Raw genomic sequence first — 20,039 nt, 5'->3', positions numbered from 1 at the left:
CCTAAAAAAACTGCTTCCAAAGTTCGAACCCAAGTCTTAAATTAGCGTCCATTTAAATCATAATATTTTAAAAAAATCAACTTAATGGAGATTTTGTGACTGAATTCGATTTGTACCACGATACTTACCACTTTTCCAAAATTTCAGCCCATTTGGTACCATAGAGCCTGAGAAAACTGCTTCCAAAGTTCGGACCCAAGTCTGAAATTAGCGTCCATTAATATCATGATTTTTCTAAGAGTCAAACTTTATTGAGATTTTGTGATTGATTTCGATTTGTACCACTATTTTTATTTTTATTCCAATATTTCAACCCATTTGGTACCATAGAGCCTGAGAAAACTGCTTCCAAAGTTCGAACCCAAGTCTTAAATTAGCGTCAATTAAAATCATGTTTTTTTTAATAATCCAAGTTTATGGAGATTTTGTGACTGAATTCGATTTGTACCACGATTCTTACCAATTTTCAAAATGTCAGCCCATTTGGTACCATAGAGCCTGAGAAAACTGCTTCCAAAGTTCGAACCCAAATCTGAAATTAGCGTCCATTAATATCATGATTTTTCTAAGAGTCAAACTTCATGGAGATTTTGTGATTGATTTCGATTTGTTCAAGTATTTTTATTTTTATTCCAATATTTCAACCCATTTGGTACCATAGAGCCTGAGAAAACTGCTTCCAAAGTTCGAACTCAAGTCTTAAATTAGCGTCAATTCAAATCATGTTTTTTTTTAATAATCCAAGTTTATGGAGATTTTGTGACTGAATTCGATTTGTACCACGATTCTTACCAATTTTCAAAATGTCAGCCCATTTGGTACCATAGAGCCTGAGAAAACTGCTTCCAAAGTTCGAACCCAAGTCTGAAATTAGCGTCCATTAATATCATGATTTTTCTAAGAGTCAAACTTCATGGAGATTTTGTGATTGATTTCGATTTTTTCAAGTATTTTTATTTTTATTCCAATATTTCAACCCATTTGGTACCATAGAGCCTGAGAAAACTGCTTCCAAAGTTCGAACTCAAGTCTTAAATTAGCGTCAATTCAAATCATGTTTTTTTTAATAATCCAAGTTTATGGAGATTTTTTGACTGAATTCGATTTGTACCACGATACTTACCACTTTTCCAAAATTTCAGCCCATTTGGTACCATAGAGCCTGAGAAAGCTGCTTCAAAAGTTCGAACACAAGTTTTTAATTAGCGTCTATTAAAATCATGATTTTTTTTTTAAATCCAACTTTATGGAGATTGTGTGACTGAATTCGATTCGTACCACGATTCTTACCACTTTTCAAAATTTCAGCCCATTTGGTACCATAGAGCCTGAGAAAACTGCTTCCAAAGTTCGAACCCAAGTCTGAAATTAGCGTCCATTAATATCATGATTTTTCTAAGAGTCAAACTTTATTGAGATTTTGTGATTGATTTCGATTTGTACCACTATTTTTATTTTTATTCCAATATTTCAACCCATTTGGTACCATAGAGCCTGGGAAAACTGCTTCCAAAGTTCGAACCCAAGTCTTAAATTAGCGTCAATTAAAATCATGTTTTTTTTAATAATCCAAGTTTATGGAGATTTTGTGACTGAATTCGATTTGTACCACGATTCTTACCACTTTTCAAAATTTCAGCCCATTTGGTACCATAGAGCCTGAGAAAACTGCTTCTAAAGTTCGAACCCAAGTCTGAAATTAGCGTCCATTAATATCATGATTTTTCTAAGAGTCAAAGTTTATGGAGATTTTGTGATTGATTTCGATTTGTTCAACTATTTTTATTTTTATTCCAATATTTCAACCCATTTGGTACCAGAGAGCCTGAGAAAACTGCTTCCAAAGTTCGAACTCAAGTCTTAAATTAGCGTCAATTAAAATCATGTTTTTTTTAATAATCCAAGTTTATGGAGATTTTTTGACTGAATTCGATTTGTAACACGATTCTTACCACTTTTCCAAAATTTCAGCCCATTTCGAACCATAGAGCCTGAGAAAACTGCCTCCAAAGTTCGAACCCAAGTCCTTAATTAGCGTCTGTTAAAATCATGACTTTTTTTTAAATCCAAATTTAGGGAGATTTTGTGACTGAATTCGATTTGTTACACGATTCTTACCACTTTTCCAAAATTTCAGCCCATTTGGTACCATAGATTCTGAGAAAACTGCTTCTCAAGTTCGAACCCAAGTCTTAAATTAGCGTCCATTAATATCATGATTTTTCTAAGAGTCAAACTATAGGGAGATTTTGTGATTGATTTCGATGTGTACCACTATTTTTTATGTTTATTCCAATATTTTAGCCCATTTGGTACCATAGAGCCGGAGAAAACTGCTTCCAAAGTTCGAACCCAAGTCTGAAATTAGCGTTCATAAAAATCATGATATTTTTAAAAATCCAACTTTTTGCAGATTTTTTGACTGAATTCGATTTGTACCACGATTCTTACCACTTTTCCAAAATTTCAGCCCATTTGGTACCATAGAGCCTGAGAAAGCTGCTTCAAAAGTTCGAACACAAGTTTTTAATTAGCGTCTATTAAAATCATGATTTTTTTTTTAAATCCAACTTTATGGAGATTGTGTGACTGAATTCGATTCGTACCACGATTCTTACCACTTTTCAAAATTTCAGCCCATTTGGTACCATAGAGCCTGAGAAAACTGCTTCCAAAGTTCGAACCCAAGTCTGAAATTAGCGTCCATTAATATCATGATTTTTCTAAGAGTCAAACTTTATTGAGATTTTGTGATTGATTTCGATTTGTACCACTATTTTTATTTTTATTCCAATATTTCAACCCATTTGGTACCATAGAGCCTGGGAAAACTGCTTCCAAAGTTCGAACCCAAGTCTTAAATTAGCGTCAATTAAAATCATGTTTTTTTTAATAATCCAAGTTTATGGAGATTTTGTGACTGAATTCGATTTGTACCACGATTCTTACCACTTTTCAAAATTTCAGCCCATTTGGTACCATAGAGCCTGAGAAAACTGCTTCCAAAGTTCGAACCCAAGTCTGAAATTAGCGTCCATTAATATCATGATTTTTCTAAGAGTCAAACTTCATGGAGATTTTGTGATTGATTTCGATTTGTTCAACTATTTTTATTTTTATTCCAATATTTCAACCCATTTGGTACCATAGAGCCTGAGAAAACTTCTACCAAAGTTCGAACTCAATTCTTAAATTAGCGTCAATTAAAATCATGTTTTTTTTAATAATCCAAGTTTATGGAGATTTTTTGAATGAATTCAATTTGTAACACGATTCTTACCACTTTTCCAAAATGTCAGCCCATTTGGTACCATAGAGCCTGAGAAAACTGCTTCTAAAGTTCGAACCCAAGTCTGAAATTAGCGTCCATTAATATCATGATTTTTCTAATAGTCAAACTTTATTTAGATTTTGTGATTGATTTCGATTTGTACCACTATTTTAATTTTTATTCCAATATTTCAGCCCATTTGGTACCATAGAGCCTAAAAAAACTGCTTCCAAAGTTTTAACCCAAGTCTGAAATTTAGCGTTCATAAAAATCATGATATTTTTAAAAATCCAAATTTTTGGAGATTTTATGACTGAATTCGATTTGTACCACGATTCTTACCACTTTTCCAAAATTTCAGCCCATTTGGTACCAAAGAGCCTGAGAAAACTGCTTCCAAAGCTCGAACCCAAGTCTTAAATTAGCGTCAATTAAAATCATAATATTTTTAAAAAATCACTTTAATGGAGATTTTGTGACTGAATTCGATTTGTAACACGATACTTACCACTTTTCCAAAATTTCAGCCCATTTGGTACCATAGAGCCTGAGAAAGCTGCTTCAAAAGTTCGAACCCAAGTCTTAAATTAGCGTCAATTAAAATCATGTTTTTTTTAATAATCCAAGTTTATGGAGATTTTGTGACTGAATTCGATTTGTACCACGATTCTTACCACTTTTCAAAATTTCAGCCCATTTGGTACCATAGAGCCTGAGAAAACTGCTTCCAAAGTTCGAACCCAAGTCTGAAATTAGCGTCCATTAATATCATGATTTTTCTAAGAGTCAAACTTCATGGAGATTTTGTGATTGATTTAGATTTGTTCAACTATTTTTATTTTTATTCCAATATTTCAACCCATTTGGTACCATAGAGCCTGAGAAAACTTCTACCAAAGTTCGAACTCAAGTCTTAAATTAGCGTCAATTAAAATCATGTTTTTTTTAATAATCCAAGTTTATGGAGATTTTTTGAATGAATTCAATTTGTAACACGATTCTTACAACTTTTCCAAAATTTCAGCCCATTTCGAACCATAGAGCCTGAGAAAACTGCCTCCAAAGTTCGAACCCAAGTCTTAGGGAGATTTTGTGACTGAATTCAATTTGTTACACGATTCTTACCACTTTTCCAAAATTTCAGCCCATTTGGTACCATAGATTCTGAGAAAACTGCTTCTCAAGTTCGAACCCAAGTCTTAAATTAGCGTCCATTAATATCATGATTTTTCTAAGAGTCAAACTATAGGGAGATTTTGTGATTGATTTCGATTTGTACCACTATTTTTTATGTTTATTCCAATATTTTAGCCCATTTGGTACCATAGAGCCGGAGAAAACTGCTTCCAAAGTTCGAACCCAAGTCTGAAATTAGCGTTCATAAAAATCATGATATTTTTAAAAATCCAACTTTTTGCAGATTTTTTGACTGAATTCGATTTGTACCACGATTCTTACCACTTTTCCAAAATTTCAGCCCATTTGGTACCAAAGAGCCTGAAAAAACTGCTTCCAAAGTTCGAACCCAAGTCTTAAATTAGCGTCCATTAAAATCATAATATTTTTAAAAAATCAACTTAATGGAGATTTTGTGACTGAATTCGATTTGTACCACGATACTTACCACTTTTCCAAAATTTCAGCCCATTTGGTACCATAGAGCCTGAGAAAGCTGCTTCAAAAGTTCGAACACAAGTTTTTAATTAGCGTCTATTAAAATCATGATTTTTTTTTTTAAATCCAACTTTATGGAGATTTTGTGACTGAATTCGATTCGTACCACGATTCTTACCACTTTTCAAAATTTCAGCCCATTTGGTACCATAGAGCCTGAGAAAACTGCTTCCAAAGTTCGAACCCAAGTCTGAAATTAGCGTCCATTAATATCATGATTTTTCTAAGAGTCAAACTTTATTGAGATTTTGTGATTGATTTCGATTTGTACCACTATTTTTATTTTTATTCCAATATTTCAACCCATTTGGTACCATAGAGCCTGAGAAAACTGCTTCCAAAGTTCGAACCCAAGTCTTAAATTAGCGTCAATTAAAATCATGTTTTTTTTAATAATCCAAGTTTATGGAGATTTTGTGACTGAATTCGATTTGTACCACGATTCTAACCACTTTTCAAAATTTCAGCCCATTTGGTACCATAGAGCCTGAGAAAACTGCTTCCAAAGTTCGAACCCAAGTCTGAAATTAGCGTCCATTAATATCATGATTTTTCTAAGAGTCAAACTTTATTGAGATTTTGTGATTGATTTCGATTTGTACCACTATTTTTATTTTTATTCCAATATTTCAACCCATTTGGTACCATAGAGCCTGAGAAAACTGCTTCCAAAGTTCGAACCCAAGTCTTAAATTAGCGTCAATTAAAATCATGTTTTTTTTAATAATCCAACTTTATGGAGATAATGTGACTGAATTCGATTTGTACCACGATTCTTACCACTTTTCTAAAATTTCAGCCCATTTGGTACCATAGAGCCTAAAAAAACTGCTTCCAAAGTTCGAACCCAAGTCTTAAATTAGCGTCCATTTAAATCATAATATTTTAAAAAAATCAACTTAATGGAGATTTTGTGACTGAATTCGATTTGTACCACGATACTTACCACTTTTCCAAAATTTCAGCCCATTTGGTACCATAGAGCCTGAGAAAACTGCTTCCAAAGTTCGGACCCAAGTCTGAAATTAGCGTCCATTAATATCATGATTTTTCTAAGAGTCAAACTTTATTGAGATTTTGTGATTGATTTCGATTTGTACCACTATTTTTATTTTTATTCCAATATTTCAACCCATTTGGTACCATAGAGCCTGAGAAAACTGCTTCCAAAGTTCGAACCCAAGTCTTAAATTAGCGTCAATTAAAATCATGTTTTTTTTAATAATCCAAGTTTATGGAGATTTTGTGACTGAATTCGATTTGTACCACGATTCTTACCAATTTTCAAAATGTCAGCCCATTTGGTACCATAGAGCCTGAGAAAACTGCTTCCAAAGTTCGAACCCAAGTCTGAAATTAGCGTCCATTAATATCATGATTTTTCTAAGAGTCAAACTTCATGGAGATTTTGTGATTGATTTCGATTTGTTCAAGTATTTTTATTTTTATTCCAATATTTCAACCCATTTGGTACCATAGAGCCTGAGAAAACTGCTTCCAAAGTTCGAACCCAAGTCTGAAATTAGCGTCCATTAATATCATGATTTTTCTAAGAGTCAAACTTTATTGAGATTTTGTGATTGATTTCGATTTGTACCACTATTTTTATTTTTATTCCAATATTTCAACCCATTTGGTACCATAGAGCCTGAGAAAACTGCTTCCAAAGTTCGAACCCAAGTCTTAAATTAGCGTCAATTAAAATCATGTTTTTTTTAATAATCCAAGTTTATGGAGATTTTGTGACTGAATTCGATTTGTACCACGATTCTAACCACTTTTCAAAATTTCAGCCCATTTGGTACCATAGAGCCTGAGAAAACTGCTTCCAAAGTTCGAACCCAAGTCTGAAATTAGCGTCCATTAATATCATGATTTTTCTAAGAGTCAAACTTTATTGAGATTTTGTGATTGATTTCGATTTGTACCACTATTTTTATTTTTATTCCAATATTTCAACCCATTTGGTACCATAGAGCCTGAGAAAACTGCTTCCAAAGTTCGAACCCAAGTCTTAAATTAGCGTCAATTAAAATCATGTTTTTTTTAATAATCCAACTTTATGGAGATAATGTGACTGAATTCGATTTGTACCACGATTCTTACCACTTTTCTAAAATTTCAGCCCATTTGGTACCATAGAGCCTAAAAAAACTGCTTCCAAAGTTCGAACCCAAGTCTTAAATTAGCGTCCATTTAAATCATAATATTTTAAAAAAATCAACTTAATGGAGATTTTGTGACTGAATTCGATTTGTACCACGATACTTACCACTTTTCCAAAATTTCAGCCCATTTGGTACCATAGAGCCTGAGAAAACTGCTTCCAAAGTTCGGACCCAAGTCTGAAATTAGCGTCCATTAATATCATGATTTTTCTAAGAGTCAAACTTTATTGAGATTTTGTGATTGATTTCGATTTGTACCACTATTTTTATTTTTATTCCAATATTTCAACCCATTTGGTACCATAGAGCCTGAGAAAACTGCTTCCAAAGTTCGAACCCAAGTCTTAAATTAGCGTCAATTAAAATCATGTTTTTTTTAATAATCCAAGTTTATGGAGATTTTGTGACTGAATTCGATTTGTACCACGATTCTTACCAATTTTCAAAATGTCAGCCCATTTGGTACCATAGAGCCTGAGAAAACTGCTTCCAAAGTTCGAACCCAAGTCTGAAATTAGCGTCCATTAATATCATGATTTTTCTAAGAGTCAAACTTCATGGAGATTTTGTGATTGATTTCGATTTGTTCAAGTATTTTTATTTTTATTCCAATATTTCAACCCATTTGGTACCATAGAGCCTGAGAAAACTGCTTCCAAAGTTCGAACTCAAGTCTTAAATTAGCGTCAATTCAAATCATGTTTTTTTTAATAATCCAAGTTTATGGAGATTTTTTGACTGAATTCGATTTGTACCACGATTCTTACCACTTTTCCAAAATTTCAGCCCATTTGGTACCAAAGAGCCTGAAAAAACTGCTTCCAAAGTTCGAACCCAAGTCTTAAATTAGCGTCCATTAAAATCATAATATTTTTAAAAAATCAACTTAATGGACATTTTGTGACTGAATTCGATTTGTACCACGATACTTACCACTTTTCCAAAATTTCAGCCCATTTGGTACCATAGAGCCTGAGAAAGCTGCTTCAAAAGTTCGAACACAAGTTTTTAATTAGCGTCTATTAAAATCATGATTTTTTTTTTTAAATCCAACTTTATGGAGATTTTGTGACTGAATTCGATTCGTACCACGATTCTTACCACTTTTCAAAATTTCAGCCCATTTGGTACCATAGAGCCTGAGAAAACTGCTTCCAAAGTTCGAACCCAAGTCTGAAATTAGCGTCCATTAATATCATGATTTTTCTAAGAGTCAAACTTTATTGAGATTTTGTGATTGATTTCGATTTGTACCACTATTTTTATTTTTATTCCAATATTTCAACCCATTTGGTACCATAGAGCCTGAGAAAACTGCTTCCAAAGTTCGAACCCAAGTCTTAAATTAGCGTCAATTAAAATCATGGTTTTTTTAATAATCCAAGTTTATGGAGATTTTGTGACTGAATTCGATTTGTACCACTATTTTTATTTTTATTCCAATATTTCAACCCATTTGGTACCATAGAGCCTGAGAAAACTTCTTCCAAAGTTCGAACCCAAGTCTTAAATTAGCGTCCATTTAAATCATAATATTTTTAAAAAATCAACTTAATGGAGATTTTGTGACTGAATTCGATTTGTACCACGATGCTTACCACTTTTCCAAAATTTCAGCCCATTTGGTACCATAGAGCCTGAGAAAACTGCTTCCAAAGTTCGGACCCAAGTCTGAAATTAGCGTCCATTAATATCATGATTTTTCTAAGAGTCAAACTTTATTGAGATTTTGTGATTGATTTCGATTTGTACCACTATTTTTATTTTTATTCCAATATTTCAACCCATTTGGTACCATAGAGCCTGAGAAAACTGCTTCCAAAGTTCGAACCCAAGTCTTAAATTAGCGTCAATTAAAATCATGATTTTTTTAATAATCCAAGTTTATGGAGATTTTGTGACTGAATTCGATTTGTACCACGATTCTTACCAATTTTCAAAATGTCAGCCCATTTGGTACCATAGAGCCTGAGAAAACTGCTTCCAAAGTTCGAACCCAAGTCTGAAATTAGCGTCCATTAATATCATGATTTTTCTAAGAGTCAAACTTTATGGTGATTTTGTGATTGATTTCGATTTGTTCAACTATTTTTATTTTTATTCCAATATTTCAACCCATTTGGTACCATAGAGCCTGAGAAAACTGCTTCCAAAATTCGAACCCAAGTCTTAAATTAGCGTCAATTAAAATCATGTTTTTTTTTAATAATCCAAGTTTGTGGAATTTTTTTGACTGAATTCGATTTGTAACACGATTCTTACAACTTTTCCAAAATTTCAGACCATTTCGTACTATAGAGCCTAAGAAAACTGCCTCCAAGTCTGAAATTAGCGTCTGTTAAAATCATGATTTTTTTTAAAATCCAAATTTAGGGAGAATTTGTGACTGAATTCGATTTGTACCACGATTCTTACCACTTTTCCAAAATTTCAGCCAATTTAGTACCATAGATTCTGAGAAAACTGCTTCTCAAGTTCGAACCCAAGTCGTAAATTAGAGTCCATTAATATCATGATTTTTCTAAGAGTCAAACTATAGGGAGATTTTGTGATTGATTTCGATTTGTACCACTATTTTTGATGTTTATTCCAATATTTTAGCCCATTTGGTACCATAGAGCCGGAGAAAACTGCTTCCAAAGTTCGAACCCAAGTCTGAAATTAGCGTTCATAAAAATCATGATTTTTCTAAGAGTCAAAGTTTATGGAGATTTTGTGATTGATTTCGATTTGTTCCACTATTTTTATTTTTATTCCAATATTTCAACCCATTTGTTACCATAGAGCCTGAGAAAACTGCTTCCAAAGTTCGAACTCAAGTCTTAAATTAGCGTCAATTAAAATCATGTTTTTTTTAATAATCCAAGTTTATGGAGATTTTTTGACTGAATTCGATTTGTAACACGATTCTTACCACTTTTCCAAAATTTCAGCCCATTTCGAACCATAGAGCCTGAGAAAACTGCCTCCAAAGTTCGAACCCAAGTCTTAAATTAGCGTCTGTTAAAATCATGACTTTTTTTTTAAATCCAAATTTAGGGAGATTTTGTGACTGAATTCGATTTGTTACACGATTCTTACCACTTTTCCAAAATTTCAGCCCATTTGGTACCATAGATTCTGAGAAAACTGCTTCTCAAGTTCGAACCCAAGTCTTAAATTAGCATCCATTAATATCATGATTTTTCTAAGAGTCAAACTATAGGGAGATTTTGTGATTGATTTCGATGTGTACCACTATTTTTTATGTTTATTCCAATATTTTAGCCCATTTGGTACCATAGAGCCGGAGAAAACTGCTTCCAAAGTTCGAAGCCAAGTCTGAAATTAGCGTTCATAAAAATCATGATATTTTTAAAAATCCAACTTTTTGCAGATTTTGTGACTGAATTCGATTTGTACCACGATTCTTACCACTTTTCAAAATTTCAGCCCATTTTGTACCGTAGAGCCTGAGAAAACTGCTTCCAAAGTTCGAACCCAAGTCTGAAATTAGCGTCCATTAATATCATGATTTTTCTAAGAGTCAAACTTTATTGAGATTTTGTAATTGATTTCGATTTGTACCACTATTTTTATTTTTATTCCAATATTTCAACCCATTTGGTACCATAGAGCCTGAGAAAACTGCTTCCAAAGTTCGAACCCAAGTCTTAAATTAGCGTCAATTAAAATCATGTTTTTTTTAATAATCCAACTTTATGGAGATAATGTGACTGAATTCGATTTGTACCACGATTCTTACCACTTTTCAAAATTTCAGCCCATTTTGTACCGTAGAGCCTGAGAAAACTGCTTCCAAAGTTCGAACCCAAGTCTGAAATTAGCGTCCATTAATATCATGATTTTTCTAAGAGTCAAACTTTATTGAGATTTTGTAATTGATTTCGATTTGTACCACTATTTTTATTTTTATTCCAATATTTCAACCCATTTGGTACCATAGAGCCTGAGAAAACTGCTTCCAAAGTTCGAACCCAAGTCTGAAATTAGCGTTCATAAAAATCATGATATTTTTAAAAATCCAACTTTTTGCAGATTTTGTGACTGAATTCGATTTGTACCACGATTCTTACCACTTTTCCAAAATTTCAGCCCATTTGGTACCAAAGAGCCTGAAAAAACTGCTTCCAAAGTTCGAACCCAAGTCTTAAATTAGCGTCTGTTAAAATCATGACTTTTTTTTAAATCCAAATTTAGGGAGATTTTGTGACTGAATTCGATTTGTTACACGATTCTTACCACTTTTCCAAAATTTCAGCCCATTTGGTACCATAGATTCTGAGAAAACTGCTTCTCAAGTTCGAACCCAAGTCTTAAATTAGCATCCATTAATATCATGATTTTTCTAAGAGTCAAACTATAGGGAGATTTTGTGATTGATTTCGATGTGTACCACTATTTTTTATGTTTATTCCAATATTTTAGCCCATTTGGTACCATAGAGCCGGAGAAAACTGCTTCCAAAGTTCGAACCCAAGTCTGAAATTAGCGTTCATAAAAATCATGATATTTTTAAAAATCCAACTTTTTGCAGATTTTGTGACTGAATTCGATTTGTACCACGATTCTTACCACTTTTCCAAAATTTCAGCCCATTTGGTACCAAAGAGCCTGAAAAAACTGCTTCCAAAGTTCGAACCCAAGTCTTAAATTAGCGTCCATTAAAATCATAATATTTTTAAAAAATCAACTTAATGGAGATTTTGTGACTGAATTCGATTTGTACCACGATACTTTTCACTTTTCCAAAATTTCAGCCCATTTGGTACCATAGAGCCGGAGAAAGCTGCTTCAAAAGTTCGAACACAAGTTTTTAATTAGCGTCTATTAAAATCATGATTTTTTTTTAAAATCCAACTTTATGGAGATTTTGTGACTGAATTCGATTTGTACCACGATTCTTACCACTTTTCAAAATTTCAGCCCATTTTGTACCGTAGAGCCTCAGAAAACTGCTTCCAAAGTTCGAACCCAAGTCTGAAATTAGCGTCCATTAATATCATGATTTTTCTAAGAGTCAAACTTTATTGAGATTTTGTGATTGATTTCGATTTGTACCACTATTTTAATTTTTATTCCAATATTTCAACCCATTTGGTACCATAGAGCCTGAGAAAACTGCTTCCAAAGTTCGAACCCAAGTCTTAAATTAGCGTCAATTAAAATCATGTTTTTTTTAATAATCCAACTTTATGGAGATAATGTGACTGAATTCGATTTGTACCACGATTCTTACCACTTTTCCAAAATTTCAGGCCATTTGGTACCATAGAGCCTAAAAAAACTGCTTCCAAAGTTCGAACCCAAGTCTTAAATTAGCGTCCATTTAAATCATAATATTTTAAAAAAATCAACTTAATGGAGATTTTGTGACTGAATTTGATTTGTACCACGATACTTACCACTTTTCCAAAATTTCAGCCCATTTGGTACCATAGAGCCTGAGAAAACTGCTTCCAAAGTTCGGACCCAAGTCTGAAATTAGCGTCCATTCATATCATGATTTTTCTAAGAGTCATACTTTATTGAGATTTTGTGATTGATTTCGATTTGTACCACTATTTTTATTTTTATTCCAATATTTCAACCCATTTGGTACCATAGAGCCTGAGAAAACTGCTTCCAAAGTTCGAACCCAAGTCTTAAATTAGCGTCAATTAAAATCATGTTTTTTTTAATAATCCAAGTTTATGGAGATTTTGTGACTGAATTCGATTTGTACCACGATTCTTACCACTTTTCAAAATTTCAGCCCATTTGGTACCATAGAGCCTGAGAAAACTGCTTCCAAATTCGAACCCAAGTCTGAAATTAGCGTCAATTAAAATCATGTTTTTTTTAATAATCCAAGTTTATGGAGATTTTGTGACTGAATTCGATTTGTACCACGATTCTTACCACTTTTCAAAATTTCAGCCCATTTGGTACCATAGAGCCTGAGAAAACTGCTTCCAAAGTTCGGACCCAAGTCTGAAATTAGCGTCCATTAATATCATGATTTTTCTAAGAGTCATACTTTATTGAGATTTTGTGATTGATTTCGATTTGTACCACTATTTTTATTTTTATTCCAATATTTCAACCCATTTGGTACCATAGAGCCTGAGAAAACTGCTTCCAAAGTTCGAACCCAAGTCTTAAATTAGCGTCAATTAAAATCATGTTTTTTTTAATAATCCAAGTTTATGGAGATTTTGTGACTGAATTCGATTTGTACCACGATTCTTACCACTTTTCAAAATTTCAGCCCATTTGGTACCATAGAGCCTAAAAAAACTGCTTCCAAAGTTCGAACCCAAGTCTTAAATTAGCGTCCATTTAAATCATAATATTTTAAAAAAAACAACTTAATGGAGATTTTGTGACTGAATTCGATTTGTACCACGATACTTACCACTTTTCCAAAATTTCAGCCCATTTGGTACCATAGAGCCTGAGAAAACTGCTTCCAAAGTTCGGACCCAAGTCTGAAATTAGCGTCCATTAATATCATGATTTTTCTAAGAGTCATACTTTATTGAGATTTTGTGATTGATTTCGATTTGTACCACTATTTTTATTTTTATTCCAATATTTCAACCCATTTGGTACCATAGAGCCTGAGAAAACTGCTTCCAAAGTTCGAACCCAAGTCTTAAATTAGCGTCAATTAAAATCATGTTTTTTTTAATAATCCAAGTTTATGGAGATTTTGTGACTGAATTCGATTTGTTCCACTATTTTTATTTTTATTCCAATATTTCAACCCATTTGTTACCATAAAGCCTGAGAAAACTGCTTCCAAAGTTCGAACTCAAGTCTGAAATTAGCGTCCATTCATATCATGATTTTTCTAAGAGTCATACTTTATTGAGATTTTGTGATTGATTTCGATTTGTACCACTATTTTTATTTTTATTCCAATATTTCAACCCATTTGGTACCATAGAGCCTGAGAAAACTGCTTCCAAAGTTCGAACCCAAGTCTTAAATTAGCGTCAATTAAAATCATGTTTTTTTTAATAATCCAAGTTTATGGAGATTTTGTGACTGAATTCGATTTGTACCACGATTCTTACCACTTTTCAAAATTTCAGCCCATTTGGTACCATAGAGCCTGAGAAAACTGCTTCCAAATTCGAACCCAAGTCTGAAATTAGCGTCCATTAATATCATGATTTTTCTAAGAGTCAAACTTTATTGAGATTTTGTGATTGATTTCGATTTGTACCACTATTTTTATTTTTATTCCAATATTTCAACCCATTTGGTACCATAGAGCCTGAGAAAACTGCTTCCAAAGTTCGAACCCAAGTCTTAAATTAGCGTCAATTAAAATCATGTTTTTTTTAATAATCCAACTTTATGGAGATTTTGTAACTGAATTCGATTTGTACCACGATTCTTACCACTTTTCAAAATTTCAGCCCATTTGGTACCATAGAGCCTGAGAAAACTGCTTCCAAATTCGAACCCAAGTCTGAAATTAGCGTCCATTAATATCATGATTTTTCTAAGAGTCAAACTTTATTGAGATTTTGTGATTGATTTCGATTTGTACCACTATTTTTATTTTTATTCCAATATTTCAACCCATTTGGTACCATAGAGCCTGAGAAAACTGCTTCCAAAGTTCGAACCCAAGTCTTAAATTAGCGTCAATTAAAATCATGTTTTTTTTAATAATCCAAGTTTATGGAGATTTTGTGACTGAATTCGATTTGTACCACGATTCTTACCACTTTTCAAAATTTCAGCCCATTTGGTACCATAGAGCCTGAGAAAACTGCTTCCAAAGTTCGGACCCAAGTCTGAAATTAGCGTCCATTAATATCATGATTTTTCTAAGAGTCATACTTTATTGAGATTTTGTGATTGATTTCGATTTGTACCACTATTTTTATTTTTATTCCAATATTTCAACCCATTTGGTACCATAGAGCCTGAGAAAACTGCTTCCAAAGTTCGAACCCAAGTCTTAAATTAGCGTCAATTAAAATCATGTTTTTTTTAATAATCCAAGTTTATGGAGATTTTGTGACTGAATTCGATTTGTACCACGATTTTTACCACTTTTCAAAATTTCAGCCCATTTGGTACCATAGAGCCTAAAAAAACTGCTTCCAAAGTTCGAACCCAAGTCTTAAATTAGCGTCCATTTAAATCATAATATTTTAAAAAAAACAACTTAATGGAGATTTTGTGACTGAATTCGATTTGTACCACGATACTTACCACTTTTCCAAAATTTCAGCCCATTTGGTACCATAGAGCCTGAGAAAACTGCTTCCAAAGTTCGGACCCAAGTCTGAAATTAGCGTCCATTAATATCATGATTTTTCTAAGAGTCATACTTTATTGAGATTTTGTGATTGATTTCGATTTGTACCACTATTTTTATTTTTATTCCAATATTTCAACCCATTTGGTACCATAGAGCCTGAGAAAACTGCTTCCAAAGTTCGAACCCAAGTCTTAAATTAGCGTCAATTAAAATCATGTTTTTTTTAATAATCCAAGTTTATGGAGATTTTGTGACTGAATTCGATTTGTACCACGATTCTTACCACTTTTCAAAATTTCAGCCCATTTGGTACCATAGAGCCTGAGAAAACTGCTTCCAAAGTTCGGACCCAAGTCTGAAATTAGCGTCCATTAATATCATGATTTTTCTAAGAGTCATACTTTATTGAGATTTTGTGATTGATTTCGATTTGTACCACTATTTTTATTTTTATTCCAATATTTCAACCCATTTGGTACCATAGAGCCTGAGAAAACTGCTTCCAAAGTTCGAACCCAAGTCTTAAATTAGCGTCAATTAAAATCATGTTTTTTTTAATAATCCAAGTTTATGGAGATTTTGTGACTGAATTCGATTTGTACCACGATTCTTACCACTTTTCAAAATTTCAGCCCATTTGGTACCATAGAGCCTAAAAAAACTGCTTCCAAAGTTCGAACCCAAGTCTTAAATTAGCGTCCATTTAAATCATAATATTTTAAAAAAAACAACTTAATGGAGATTTTGTGACTGAATTCGATTTGTACCACGATACTTACCACTTTTCCAAAATTTCAGCCCATTTGGTACCATAGAGCCTGAGAAAACTGCTTCCAAAGTTCGGACCCAAGTCTGAAATTAGCGTCCATTAATATCATGATTTTTCTAAGAGTCATACTTTATTGAGATTTTGTGATTGATTTCGATTTGTACCACTATTTTTATTTTTATTCCAATATTTCAACCCATTTGGTACCATAGAGCCTGAGAAAACTGCTTCCAAAGTTCGAACCCAAGTCTTAAATTAGCGTCAATTAAAATCATGTTTTTTTTAATAATCCAAGTTTATGGAGATTTTGTGACTGAATTCGATTTGTACCACGATTCTTACCACTTTTCAAAATTTCAGCCCATTTGGTACCATAGAGCCTGAGAAAACTGCTTCCAAAGTTCGGACCCAAGTCTGAAATTAGCGTCCATTAATATCATGATTTTTCTAAGAGTCATACTTTATTGAGATTTTGTGATTGATTTCGATTTGTACCACTATTTTTATTTTTATTCCAATATTTCAACCCATTTGGTACCATAGATTCTGAGAAAACTGCTTCTCAAGTTCGAACCCAAGTCTTAAATTAGCGTCCATTAATATCATGATTTTTCTAAGAGTCAAACTATAGGGAGATTTTGTGATTGATTTCGATGTGTACCACTATTTTTTATGTTTATTCCAATATTTCAACCCATTTGGTACCATAGAGCCTGAGAAAACTGCTTCCAAAGTTCGAACCCAAGTCTTAAATTAGCGTCAATTAAAATCATGTTTTTTTTAATAATCCAAGTTTATGGAGATTTTTTGACTGAATTCGATTTGTAACACGATTCTTACCACTTTTCCAAAATTTCAGCCCATTTCGAACCATAGAGCCTGAGAAAACTGCCTCGAAAGTTCAAACCCAAGTCTGAAATTAGCGTCAATTAAAATCATAATATTTTAAAAAAATCACTTTAATGGAGATTTTGTGACTGAATTCGATTTGTACCACGATTCTTTCCACTTTTCAAAATTTCAGCCCATTTGGTACCATAGAGCCTGAGAAAGCTGCTTCAAAAGTTCGAACACAAGTTTTTAATTAGCGTCTATTAAAATCATGATTTTTTTTTTAAATCCAACTTTATGGAGATTTTGTGACTGAATTCGATTTGTACCACGATTCTTACCACTTTTCAAAATTTCAGCCCATTTGGTACCATAGAGCCTGAGAAAACTGCTTCCAAAGTTCGGACCCAAGTCTGAAATTAGCGTCCATTAATATCATGATTTTTCTAAGAGTCAAACTTTATTGAGATTTTGTGATTGATTTCGATTTGTACCACTATTTTTATTTTTATTCCAATATTTCAACCCATTTGGTACCATAGAGCCTGAGAAAACTGCTTCCAAAGTTCGAACCCAAGTCTTAAATGAGCGTCAATTAAAATCATGTTTTTTTTAATAATCCAAGTTTATGGAGATTTTGTGACTGAATTCGATTTGTACCACGATTCTTACCACTTTTCAAAATTTCAGCCCATTTGGTACCATAGAGCCTGAGAAAACTGCTTCCAAAGTTCGAACCCAAGTCGTAAATTAGCGTCCATTAATATCATGATTTTTCTAAGAGTCAAACTATAGGGAGATTTTGTGATTGATTTCGATTTGTACCACTATTTTTGATGTTTATTCCAATATTTTAGCCCATTTGGTACCATAGAGCCGGAGAAAACTGCTTCCAAAGTTCGAACCCAAGTCTGAAATTAGCGTTCATAAAAATCATGATTTTTCTAAGAGTCAAAGTTTATGGAGATTTTGTGATTGATTTCGATTTGTTCCACTATTTTTATTTTTATTCCAATATTTCAACCCATTTGTTACCATAAAGCCTGAGAAAACTGCTTCCAAAGTTCGAACTCAAGTCTTAAATTAGCGTCAATTAAAATCATGTTTTTTTTAATAATCCAAGTTTATGGAGATTTTTTGACTGAATTCGATTTGTAACACGATTCTTACCACTTTTCCAAAATTTCAGCCCATTTCGAACCATAGAGCCTGAGAAAACTGCCTCCAAAGTTCGAACCCAAGTCTTAAATTAGCGTCTGTTAAAATCATGACTTTTTTTTAAATCCAAATTTAGGGAGCTTTTGTGACTGAATTCGATTTGTTACACGATTCTTACGACTTTTCCAAAATTTCAGCCCATTTGGTACCAAAGAGCCTGAAAAAACTGCTTCCAAAGTTCGAACCCAAGTCTTAAATTAGCGTCCATTAAAATCATAATATTTTTAAAAAATCAACTTAATGGAGATTTTGTGACTGAATTCGATTTGTACCACGATACTTACCACTTTTCCAAAATTTCAGCCCATTTGGTACCATAGAGCCGGAGAAAGCTGCTTCAAAAGTTCGAACACAAGTTTTTAATTAGCGTCTATTAAAATCATGATTTTTTTTTAAAATCCAACTTTATGGAGATTTTGTGACTGAATTCGATTTGTACCACGATTCTTACCACTTTTCAAAATTTCAGCCCATTTTGTACCGTAGAGCCTGAGAAAACTGCTTCCAAAGTTCGAACCCAAGTCTGAAATTAGCGTCCATTAATATCATGATTTTTCTAAGAGTCAAACTTTATTGAGATTTTGTGATTGATTTCGATTTGTACCAGTATTTTTATTTTTATTCCAATATTTCAACCCATTTGGTACCATAGAGCCTGAGAAAACTGCTTCCAAAGTTCGAACCCAAGTCTTAAATTAGCGTCAATTAAAATCATGTTTTTTTTAATAATCCAACTTTATGGAGATAATGTGACTGAATTCGATTTGTACCACGATTCTTACCACTTTTCCAAAATTTCAGCCCATTTGGTACCATAGAGCCTAAAAAAACTGCTTCCAAAGTTCGAACCCAAGTCTTAAATTAGCGTCCATTTAAATCATAATATTTTAAAAAAATCAACTTAATGGAGATTTTGTGACTGTTTTCGATTTGTACCACGATACTTACCACTTTTCCAAAATTTCAGCCCATTTGGTACCATAGAGCCTGAGAAAACTGCTTCCAAAGTTCGGACCCAAGTCTGAAATTAGCGTCCATTAATATCATGATTTTTCTAAGAGTCATACTTTATTGAGATTTTGTGATTGATTTCGATTTGTACCACTATTTTTATTTTTATTCCAATATTTCAACCCATTTGGTACCATAGAGCCTGAGAAAACTGCTTCCAAAGTTCGAACCCAAGTCTTAAATTAGCGTCAATTAAAATCATGTTTTTTTTAATAATCCAAGTTTATGGAGATTTTGTGACTGAATTCGATTTGTACCACGATTCTTACCACTTTTCAAAATTTCAGCCCATTTGGTACCATAGAGCCTGAGAAAACTGCTTCCAAATTCGAACCCAAGTCTGAAATTAGCGTCCATTAATATCATGATTTTTCTAAGAGTCAAACTTTATTGAGATTTTGTGATTGATTTCGATTTGTACCACTATTTTTATTTTTATTCCAATATTTCAACCCATTTGGTACCATAGAGCCTGAGAAAACTGCTTCCAAAGTTCGAACCCAAGTCTTAAATTAGCGTCAATTAAAATCATGTTTTTTTTAGTAATCCAAGAGTATGGAGATTTTGTGACTGAATTCGATTTGTACCACGATTCTTACCACTTTTCAAAATTTCAGCCCATTTGGTACCATAGAGCCTGAGAAAACTGCTTCCAAAGTTCGAACCCAAGTCTGAAATTAGCGTCCATTAATATCATGATTTTTCTAAGAGTCAAACTTTATTGAGATTTTGTGATTGATTTCGATGTGTACCACTATTTTTTATGTTTATTCCAATATTTTAGCCTATTTGGTACCATAGAGCCGGAGAAAACTGCTTCCAAAGTTCGAA

This window comes from Hesperophylax consimilis, chromosome 22, assembly GCF_061612785.1.
Source record: "Hesperophylax consimilis isolate HC1 chromosome 22, BYU_Hcon_1.0, whole genome shotgun sequence".
NCBI classification, from domain to species: domain Eukaryota; kingdom Metazoa; phylum Arthropoda; class Insecta; order Trichoptera; family Limnephilidae; genus Hesperophylax; species Hesperophylax consimilis.
Note: the sequence above shows the minus strand (reverse complement) of the source record.